This window comes from Oratosquilla oratoria, chromosome 25, assembly GCF_046742065.1.
Source record: "Oratosquilla oratoria isolate Oo_2021 chromosome 25, ASM4674206v1, whole genome shotgun sequence".
In the NCBI taxonomy this organism is placed as follows: Eukaryota; Metazoa; Arthropoda; class Malacostraca; order Stomatopoda; family Squillidae; genus Oratosquilla; species Oratosquilla oratoria.
This window is the reverse complement of record NC_134801.1, coordinates 39,804,172-39,814,171: the sequence shown is the minus strand read 5'-3', so window position 1 is coordinate 39,814,171 and position 10,000 is coordinate 39,804,172.

Here is a 10,000-nt window from a genome sequence, read left to right as displayed (position 1 = left end):
CGGTGTTGTGCATTTGGTAGTCCTTCTCCATAATCTCGTACCCTCTAAGGTTTTTGGTGACTGCCATTTATCCTGCAAAGGTGACAAGGATCTTCGAAGGTTATGATATTTGTCTTTTATCATAACTAATATTTTCCTCACATTATTTATTTCTTCTTTAATTCCAACTTTCTGTAATGTATTTCTCCTTTACCTCTTTTATGATTCCACTTTTTCTATGTAATATTGTCCCAAAATATAGATGCTAGGGATATTACAAAGACCAAATGGTACCACTTCTGCTCTTGCTATGCTGGTACTGTTATTGTGATTAATAGAGCTTTCAGCAAATCAAAAATACGTAACTTACATTCTTGAAGAAACGAGGGGTGAATAAAGAGCTTTATGTTTTTCGCAATTACATTTTAGTGATTCAATTTCAGACTCTTCTGATACAAACATGACTATTATTAGAAGTAATATAAGATTTCCTCTATTAATATCTATAGTAGATAATGCTACAACGCAAACAGTTATATATAACTTACTTAAAAAAATTTTTCGAAACAACTTAAGAAGAGGAATCCTAAGTTTTTTCCTTTTACCCCCCCCCCCCCGGTGTTAACCAATACGAAACGAATGACCAAAAATCCCTTCTATATTCAAACTAAGATAATTTTTACGTTTGGTGATAGTAATCATTGTTCGTCATTTGTTTTGTCATGTTAAGCAACAGGAGTAGGGTGTGTGTGGGGGTGGTTGGTGTGGTGAATATGGTAGTGGCAACACCACAGTCTAGACTGCTACTCTGTTATACCAATACAAAACGAATGACCAAAAAATCCCTTCTATATTCAAACTAAGATAATTTGTACGTTTGGTGATAGTAATCATTGTTCGTCACTTGTTTTGTCATGTTAAGCAACAGGAGTAGGGTGTGTGTGGGGGTGGTTGGTGTGGTGAATATGGTAGTGGCAACACCACAGTCTAGACTGCTACTCTGTTATACCCCATAATCTTATAGCCAACGTAGCTTCCCCCATCCCAGTAACCCAGTAACTCGCAATACATTCACAACTGCCCTAACTAAGTTAATCAATCTACATGCTGTTCTGTCTGATGTCCTGAACGACCATTGGTGTTGGCGACGATGGTTCAAATCATGTTGCCCACAGAGAAATCAGAGAAGCGAACAGACAGACGGGCAGATAGACAAGCAGAAAGACTCGTGGGGTCGCACAGAATACTGCGACACGTAAGCTTGTGGGTGTTATTATGATGTTATCAATGTGAAAGAAGAGTATTTTGTCTTCAGGTTCATTGTCCCACAAGATATGAATATCGAAGGAGTGGTGTTCCTTTTGTCCATGTTCAGGTTTCTTTTTGTGCTCTTGTCTTATTTATTTTCTATTTGTCTGCGCGTGTGGCAACAAACACGGTTTCATAATGGTACAAAGACAATGGCCAATTAGTACAAATGAAAATATAGATACAGTATCAAATTCTCGAGCGCTGAAGACCACTCATCTTTTGAAAGATTTGAGTATTTTGGTAAAAATAATTACAAGGAAATAAATAAATAAAAAACGATAATAATGATAAAATAAACAAATAAATGTCATGGCATACAACTTTGAGCATCACAACGATAAAACTTTAATATCTACATGCAGGTTGCTTGTCTCTTTGCAATGGTCCTTTACGACTTAGAAATTGTATCGATGCTACTGTGGATCCTCAGCTGCATGCCAGACTGAAAAGACCATTCATACCTTAAGTAAACTTCTTTTTCATGCGGAATAATTTACTTACAAGGTATTTTATATTGACTAACGGCAGGGACACCTACAATGGGTGCCAACCAATAAGAGGCCATAATAATGAAGGTGCAGCACCAAAGTGGCATTCGGTCACCGGGCCGACCTTCCTCCTCCTCCTCCTCCTCCTCCTCCTCCTCCTCCTCCTACTACTAATACTACTACTAATACTATTACTACTTCTACTACTACTACTGCTACTACTACTTCTACTACTACTACTACTACTACTACTACTACTACTACTACTACTACTACTACTACTACTACTACTACTACTTTTTTTTTTTTTTTTTTTTTTAAATACGACCTCCATCCTATTGGAACTGTGTGGTGGAAGCAGCAGGGTCTGTCTTCCACAGACACAGTTCATTGGCCCCTCTCCCGCCAATGACTGTGGTCGACGACCCTTTCATTTGTTTATTTATTTATTTATTTCTAATAATGCCTAGTACAAGACTACTACTACTACTACTACTACTACTACTACTATTACTACTACTACTACTACTACTACTACTACTACTACTACTACTACTACTACTACTACTACTACTACTACTACTACTACTACTACTACTACTACTACTACTACTACTACTACTACTACTACTTCTATTACTACCGCAACTATTACTACTACTACTATTACAACTACTAATGCTGCTACAACTTCTGCAATAGGGTTAAACCAAACAATCCCAATACAACAATACACCAATACAACACATACTACACCTATGCTAGTGTTTCTTCCCAAAGAGACCTATGGGAGGGCCTAAACACTGTTACCAGCCATCGTGGGGCTACAGGTTTCCAGCCAATGAAACTGGATATCATTAAAATCATGGTTAGTAGTAGGTGACATAAACCAATCTCAATTAACTTCTGCACAAGGGTAGGAGTTTAGTTTTTTTTGTTTTGTTTTTTTCGTTAGCCTTTAAGCTCCCTAACTTGAATTATATTCTATTGGCTACCGCAATGCGATTGAGAGAAGACGCTAAACTTTATTGGATGAAAAATAATCATAGACATTTGTATATACATATATATACATATATATACATATATATATATATATATAAATATATATATATATATTGGAAAACAGTAAACACTAGACTCAATTGAAGGGCTTATTTGCCCGACGTTTCGATTCCCCTCCAGGAATCGTCTTCAGGGAGTATAATGGTTACAAAATTGTGAACTCTTTATAAATCGCCAAAGTGGTAAAACTGGGAAAGGTTCACACTCTCAATCACATGTACAAGCATACCTATTTACAATTTTAAATACACTACAATTGAAATGTAATATTGGTACCAAATAAAACAAAATAAGTAAAATTCCATGGCTGTGAACATAAAACAAGTGTAGCAAAAGCACCAAAACGAAACACTGACGTAAAAACTTCAGAACATAGGACAGAGATGCAAATGGAGGTGGACCAAATGTCCACAAAGAAGTGTCAAGAACAAACGACTAAACCACGAGACGAAAAAAAAAAAAAAAAAAAAAAAAAAAAAAAAAAAAAAAAAAAAAAAAAATAATAATAATAATATATATATATATATATATATATATATATACATATATATATATAATATATATATATATATACTATAATTGAAATTGAATATTAATATCAAAAATACAAATAGAAATAAAACAAGTTACATGGCTATGAACATATAACAAGTATAGCAAAAAAGCAACAAACGTAACATAGTGGCTTTCAAAGATTCACCGACTTACCATCTTGCTTCGTATTTGGCTAAACTTCTCAGACCTCTAGTGACCAACTCACCACACATGCTTCAGAATTCAACTGACTTCATTGAAAGAATCAAAGGACTTAACCTAAGGAGAGGAGATGTCTTGGTTTCCTTCGATGTTCAATCCATGTTTACGTCCATCCCACGAGAATTGGCAAAAAGAGCGCTGAAGTCGGCCATGGAGGAGAACCGGGAATTCTGGGATAATCAGAAACGTTCCTTGTTAGAACTCATTGGACTCATCTCCCTGTGCCTTGACTCTACATACTTCCGCTTCAGGGATCACACCTATCACCAACGTAAGGGCACAACTATGGAATTGCCTATTTCAGTTGTGGTGGCTGAAGTAGTGATGCAACGACTAGAAGCTCAACTTCTAAGTGCTGCACCTTTTTCGCTTAAATGGTGGACTAGATACGTCGATGATGTGCTCACCATTTTGGACAGCAAGGACGTATAACATTTCTTCAGTCACGTCAACAGTATTGAACCGGACATTCAATTTTCAATGGAACTGGAGAAAGATTTCCAACTGCCGTTCCTGGATGTCTGTGTCAAGCGCGAACGTGGCACCCTTAGTACAAGTGTCTACACAAAGCCCACACACACAGATAGACTGATGGACTTTGATAGATACCATCCAGATTGCCACAAAAGAAGTGTGATCAGGACTTAATGGAACAGAGTAGATAAAGTCTGTTCTTTTGTGGAGTCCAAGAAGGCTGAAAGAAAACACCTTTTACAGGTCTTCCGGAACAACGGCTATCCCAGCAGAGCTATACGGAAATGGACAAAGGCCCGACCCACCGACACCCCAGAACAAAGACCACACATCACACCCAGAGTCAATATCCCCTACATCAAAGGTGCATCTGAGGTTACTACAAGAGTCTTACGAGACAACGGAGTACAAGTGGCACACAAACCCCTCAATACCTTCCACTGTAATCTCACCAAAGTCAAAGACACTGAAGAACCTACACAACTAGCCGGTGTAGTTTACCGCATAGGCTGCACGGACTGTGGCACGGAGTACGTAGGAGAAACACAAGAGAAATTAGCCACTAGAGTACAAGAACACCAACGTGCAGTTAGGTGAGAAGATCCGAAATCGGCCCTATACAAGCACACTATAGAACACCAACACAAGATTGATTGGGATGGAGTGACAACTCTACACAAAGAAAATAATAAAAAGAAAGACTATTCTTGGAAGCATGGGAAACTAAGAGCAACTGCATAAACAGGTGCATTGATCTCAATCCTATTTATCTAGGAACGAACGCAGTCTAATTCTGTGTTCTGTTTTCCAGTCTCATTCTACTTCTTTACGACGAGACATTTGTTCACCTGGTGGCTTTTGTCCGACCTCCTTTCTCGAAGGGGGTCTCCCAGTACACCTTTTCAATCCCCCTTCCGTGACATTTGTCCTCCTTTTCCAGTTTTATTCTGCTTCCCTTTTTTTCTTCTGTTCTTTCTTTTTATCTTCTTTGTATCTTTTATTTGTCTGATTGTAATGTAGTCGTTTGTTATTGAGACCTATTCTTCCTTCTGTTCCCCTTTCCTTCTTATCGAACATTTGGTCCACCTTCATTTGCGTCTTTGAACTATGTTCTGCTGTTTTTACATTTGAGTTACATATTGATGTTTTTTCCACACCTGTTCTATGTTCACAGCCATTTAAATCTTATTTGTGTTTCGTTTTTATTTATCTGATTGTAATTTAGTCGTTTTCCAATATGGATCCTAGACTCCCAATCTTCACTTACATATACATATATACATACATACATACATATATATATATATATATATATATATATATATATATATATATATATATATATATATATATATATATACAGGGTTTTCAGGATCATTTTGACGCTTTTTCGGAAGGGAAAGAAAAAGTCATATCTTGGCCAAATATTTATGTATTCTCAAAATTCAAAGTGCATTTCTTAGAGAATCTTTTGCCAAATACAGCTCACTCAAAGAAGTCACCCTTATTCTCCACCACGGCCTCCAGACGGGACCTGAACCTGCAGCACGCAGCCTTCACGGCGTCCTTCGAGAGGCGCCTGAACACCAGTTTAATCCTGGCAATCAGCTCGTCCTTGGTGTTGCAGGCGGTGGGAATAGTGTCTTTTTTCAACTTCATCCCACAAATAATAGTCCATGGGGTTGCAATCAGGCGAGTTGGGGGAAGGGTAGATGTTGGGACTGGTGAAGTCGTAGAAGTTCTTAGACAGCAACTTCTGGGTTTTCCTGGAGGTGTGACACGAAGCTGAGTCCTGCTGCCACACGTATGGTATTCCAGCAGCCACCTTCTCCACCTAGCACTTGACAACAGTGAACAGCAACTCAATATAACCATCTGAAGTGAGTCTGAGCCCCTCATCAAAGATGTGGGTGGCATGACGTGGCCCTCGCTGGAAACACATCCAAAGACCATCACAGTTTGAGGGAACTTAGTCTTCATGAAGCGCGGGACTTTGTGCGGACTGTAGGCTAGCCACCTGCCATTCTCTGGGTTGTGCAACTGGTCCTGGTAGAAGTTCTCGTCTGAGAAGAACTATAGCATCCCGGTTCGACTGGGTGTTCGACCTTGCTGAGTAGTTTCTTGGGTTTCGTAAGGCGGTTCTCTTGAGCCTTGGCAGTGAGTAGTTGGCTATTGCGCCTCTTGTATGAGGAGTAGCAAAGATCCTCGTCCTGCGCTTTCTTCATAGTCACTCCGACGCCCATCTCTCTCACCAAGGTCCGCATTGCCTTGCCTGGATCTTGCTGCACCTTTGTTTGCAGTTTTTAGACGAATTTTGTTGTGCGAACAGAATAAGAACACCTGCTATGATCCCTCCTGGTATCCACTGCTTCCACATCTCCGTCACAATTCTCCAGCTCACATCTCACGGCCTTCATGGTATTCGAGGAGCACTGAGCTGCAGCTACGATTTCCGATTTTTTTTAATCCAGCGCGAATCATGATGATGCAGTTCACTCTTTTCGCATATTCCGGTACTTTCTATTCGCCCATTCTCTCTAGCTGTCACATCCACCAATAGTACATATAATCAGGTATCCGTTGCACTTTACCACTATTAAATCCTTTAAATGGTTCTGAAATGACAGAATATAGAAAGAAATTGCTCAAAGTTATCCCAAACGCCCTGTGGATATATATATATATATATATATATATATATATATATATATATATATATATGTATATATACATATATATATATATATATATATATTGTATATATATATGTTTATATATATATATATACATATATACATATATATGTATATATATACATACACACACACACACATACACACACACACACACACACAAACATACACACTCACACACACACACACACATACACACACACACACACACACACACACACACACACACACACACACACACACACACACACACACACACTCACACACACACACACACACACACACACACACACACACACACACACACACACACACACACACACACACACACACACACACACACACACACACACACACACACACACACACACATATATATATATATATATATATATATATATATACATATATATATACATATGTATATATATATACATATATATATATATGTGTGTGTGTGTGTGTGTGTGTGTGTGTGTGTGTGTGTGTGTGTGTGTGTGTGTGTGTGTGTGTGTGTGTGTGTGTGTGTGTGTGTGTGTGTGTGTGTGTGTGTGTGTGTGTGTGCATGTGTGTGTATGTATATATATATATATATATATATACATATATATAGATGTATGTTATATATGTTTTATATGTTATATATGTTATATATATGTTCGAGTGTTCCTCGAACATATGTTATATATGTTATATATGTTATATATATATATGTTCGAGTGTTCCTCGAATACCATGAAGGCCGTGAGATGTGAGCTGGAGAATTGTGACGGAGATGTGGAAGCAGTGGCTACCAGGAAGGATCATAGCAGGTGTTCTTACTCTGTTCACACACCAAAACTCGTCTAAAATACTTGAGTTTTGGTCTTGTTAGTGTAGTTAATTTTTTTTTTATAATTTCCTCGTCCAAATATACAAATGGCACTTATATCGGTCTCAATAAATTGTCGGCTTCTCCGACTATTATATTAATATGTTTGGCCGGTGTCATGTCTTTTCTTATCATCACTTCAAGGTCATTTTCAGAGTTTATTTTATTTTTTTACCTCTTCTTCACCAATTTCATAATCTCTCGATACTCTGTTTTTACTTTTTCCAAATTCCATTATACTACATTTCTTGATCTTGAATTTCACTTCCCACTTTTGAGTCCATTTCCAGATCTTATCCAAGTTTTGTTGTAATGAGTGTGTGTGTATGTGTGTGTGTGTGTGTGTGTGTGTGTGTGTGTGTGTGTGTGTGTGTGTGTGTGTGTGTGTGTGTGTGTGTGTGTGTTTATCTTGGTTTAACAAGGCTTAATTATTGTTTCAAGGAATTTGTCAAATAGTTTAATTGTATTTAAAGGAATGTTTCACCTATGAGGATGTAAAAAAATATTTTCCAATTTTAAGCCCAGGGATATTGCTTTAAATTCTTTATACCTGCTATCACCAAACAGGATGATTATTATACTTAAAAAAATCTCTGAGCGTCTAAAAAAATATTTTCCCATTTTAAGCCCAGGGATATTGCTTTAGAATCTTTATACCTTCTATCACGAAACAGGATGATTCTTATATTTAAAGAAATCTCTTGGTTTTGTCAAGTTAATGCCAAAATAATTTATTCATCTCAGAGAAACTTCTTGTTCTAGACTAGATAAAGACAGAGGCTTTCATTCAGTTCACAAAAACATCTTAAATTATAACATGGGGGCGCAGACGATTCTATTCGTGGATTTAAAGTTGCAGTTTGGGGGATTTATCGTCCCGCCTGTGCAACTCCACTCCACTCCACTCCTGGCCAACCCCACGTCCGCACATTCATCTTGGCCCCACAACAAATTATCCCGATCCAGGCCATCAGCCGTGACAGCACCATTTACTGGCGAACACAGAACTCCAACTGCCAGCGAATACAGACTCCCGCTGTGGAAGACAGAGATCGAACTACCTGCGAATACAGACTCTCGCATGCGAAGTGAAGTTTGAAGTGTCCGTGAATGAAGACTTCGGTTGGCGAACACCGAGATCGTGCTCGATGAATACAGACTTTTCTGTGGTCTGTGATCGAAATGTCACTGTTCATAGATTTTTTTTTAATAAACAGCTCAAATTGACAGACGTCGAACTCCCATAGCAAGTGCAAAATTCAACCTACGAACATTGCATTTCCAATGAACAGAATGACGCAGAATGGGATGTTCAGTGAACACAGAACTCCAATGATGAACATAGACACCGATGAACACATAGAGACAGAGTGGCGGGTGTCCATGGTGTTCGAACTCTTGGGAAAACTAGTTTTCATCGACGAAGAGTGAATCACCGGTAAACGTAGATCTAAATAAAGAACTCCCCTAGCAAACGTGAGTCCTCGAGCTTATAACGAACACAGGAAAGAACAGGGAACACAAATAACCCTCGAACACAACACTCGAACTGCATACGAACAATGACCGCAAACTAGTTGCAAATTCAGGTCACTGGCGAACATGGAACCCCATTATCGAACATATGTTTCTGTTTTCGAACACAGGGCTCGAACGGACAGCAAACAAAGACATCTGATATCGAACGCCCAGGTATCGAACACAACGTTCGAACGGTTCAACGCTCAATAGGGACACGCCATTACGTAGGAGGGTATACAAGGGCATGCATGAATCAAGATCTATATATATGTATATATACTGTAGGTCTATGCATGAATATACATGGCTAACCGCACCGTGGGAACAAACCATTGCAAACACAGTGCAAGGACATTACAATATAAACTTTCCATGTCGAAAATTATTCTCTATTTTGTCCCCTGCACCTGGACTATCACTGTCCTTATGGGCACCACTACCAGCAATAACGTGACACATTCATTATCACTATCACCATCACTCCCGAAACTGGCCTCCACTATCATCGCCACAATTACCACCACATCTCTCACTAACACAATCACCCTTACCAGACCCCGTAAGGGGTAATGACTTATGCTTCATGCATTTGATATCATAGAGCCTTTAGTAACATCCCTACGGATCAGTCACTCATTAGAGACTAATCTCCACTTAATAGAGAAAGTATGCTAATCGCTTTTAAACTTCTATCATCCCTACGTTCTCCCATCAACCATAAATATCTTCTTTACCACTTCTCTGACTCCTCCTTTGCGGTGCAATATTGTCCCAAAAGGGAGGCGCTGGGAATTACTGACAAAATACCACCAGTGCTGGAGTGTAACACAGATTGAATATCC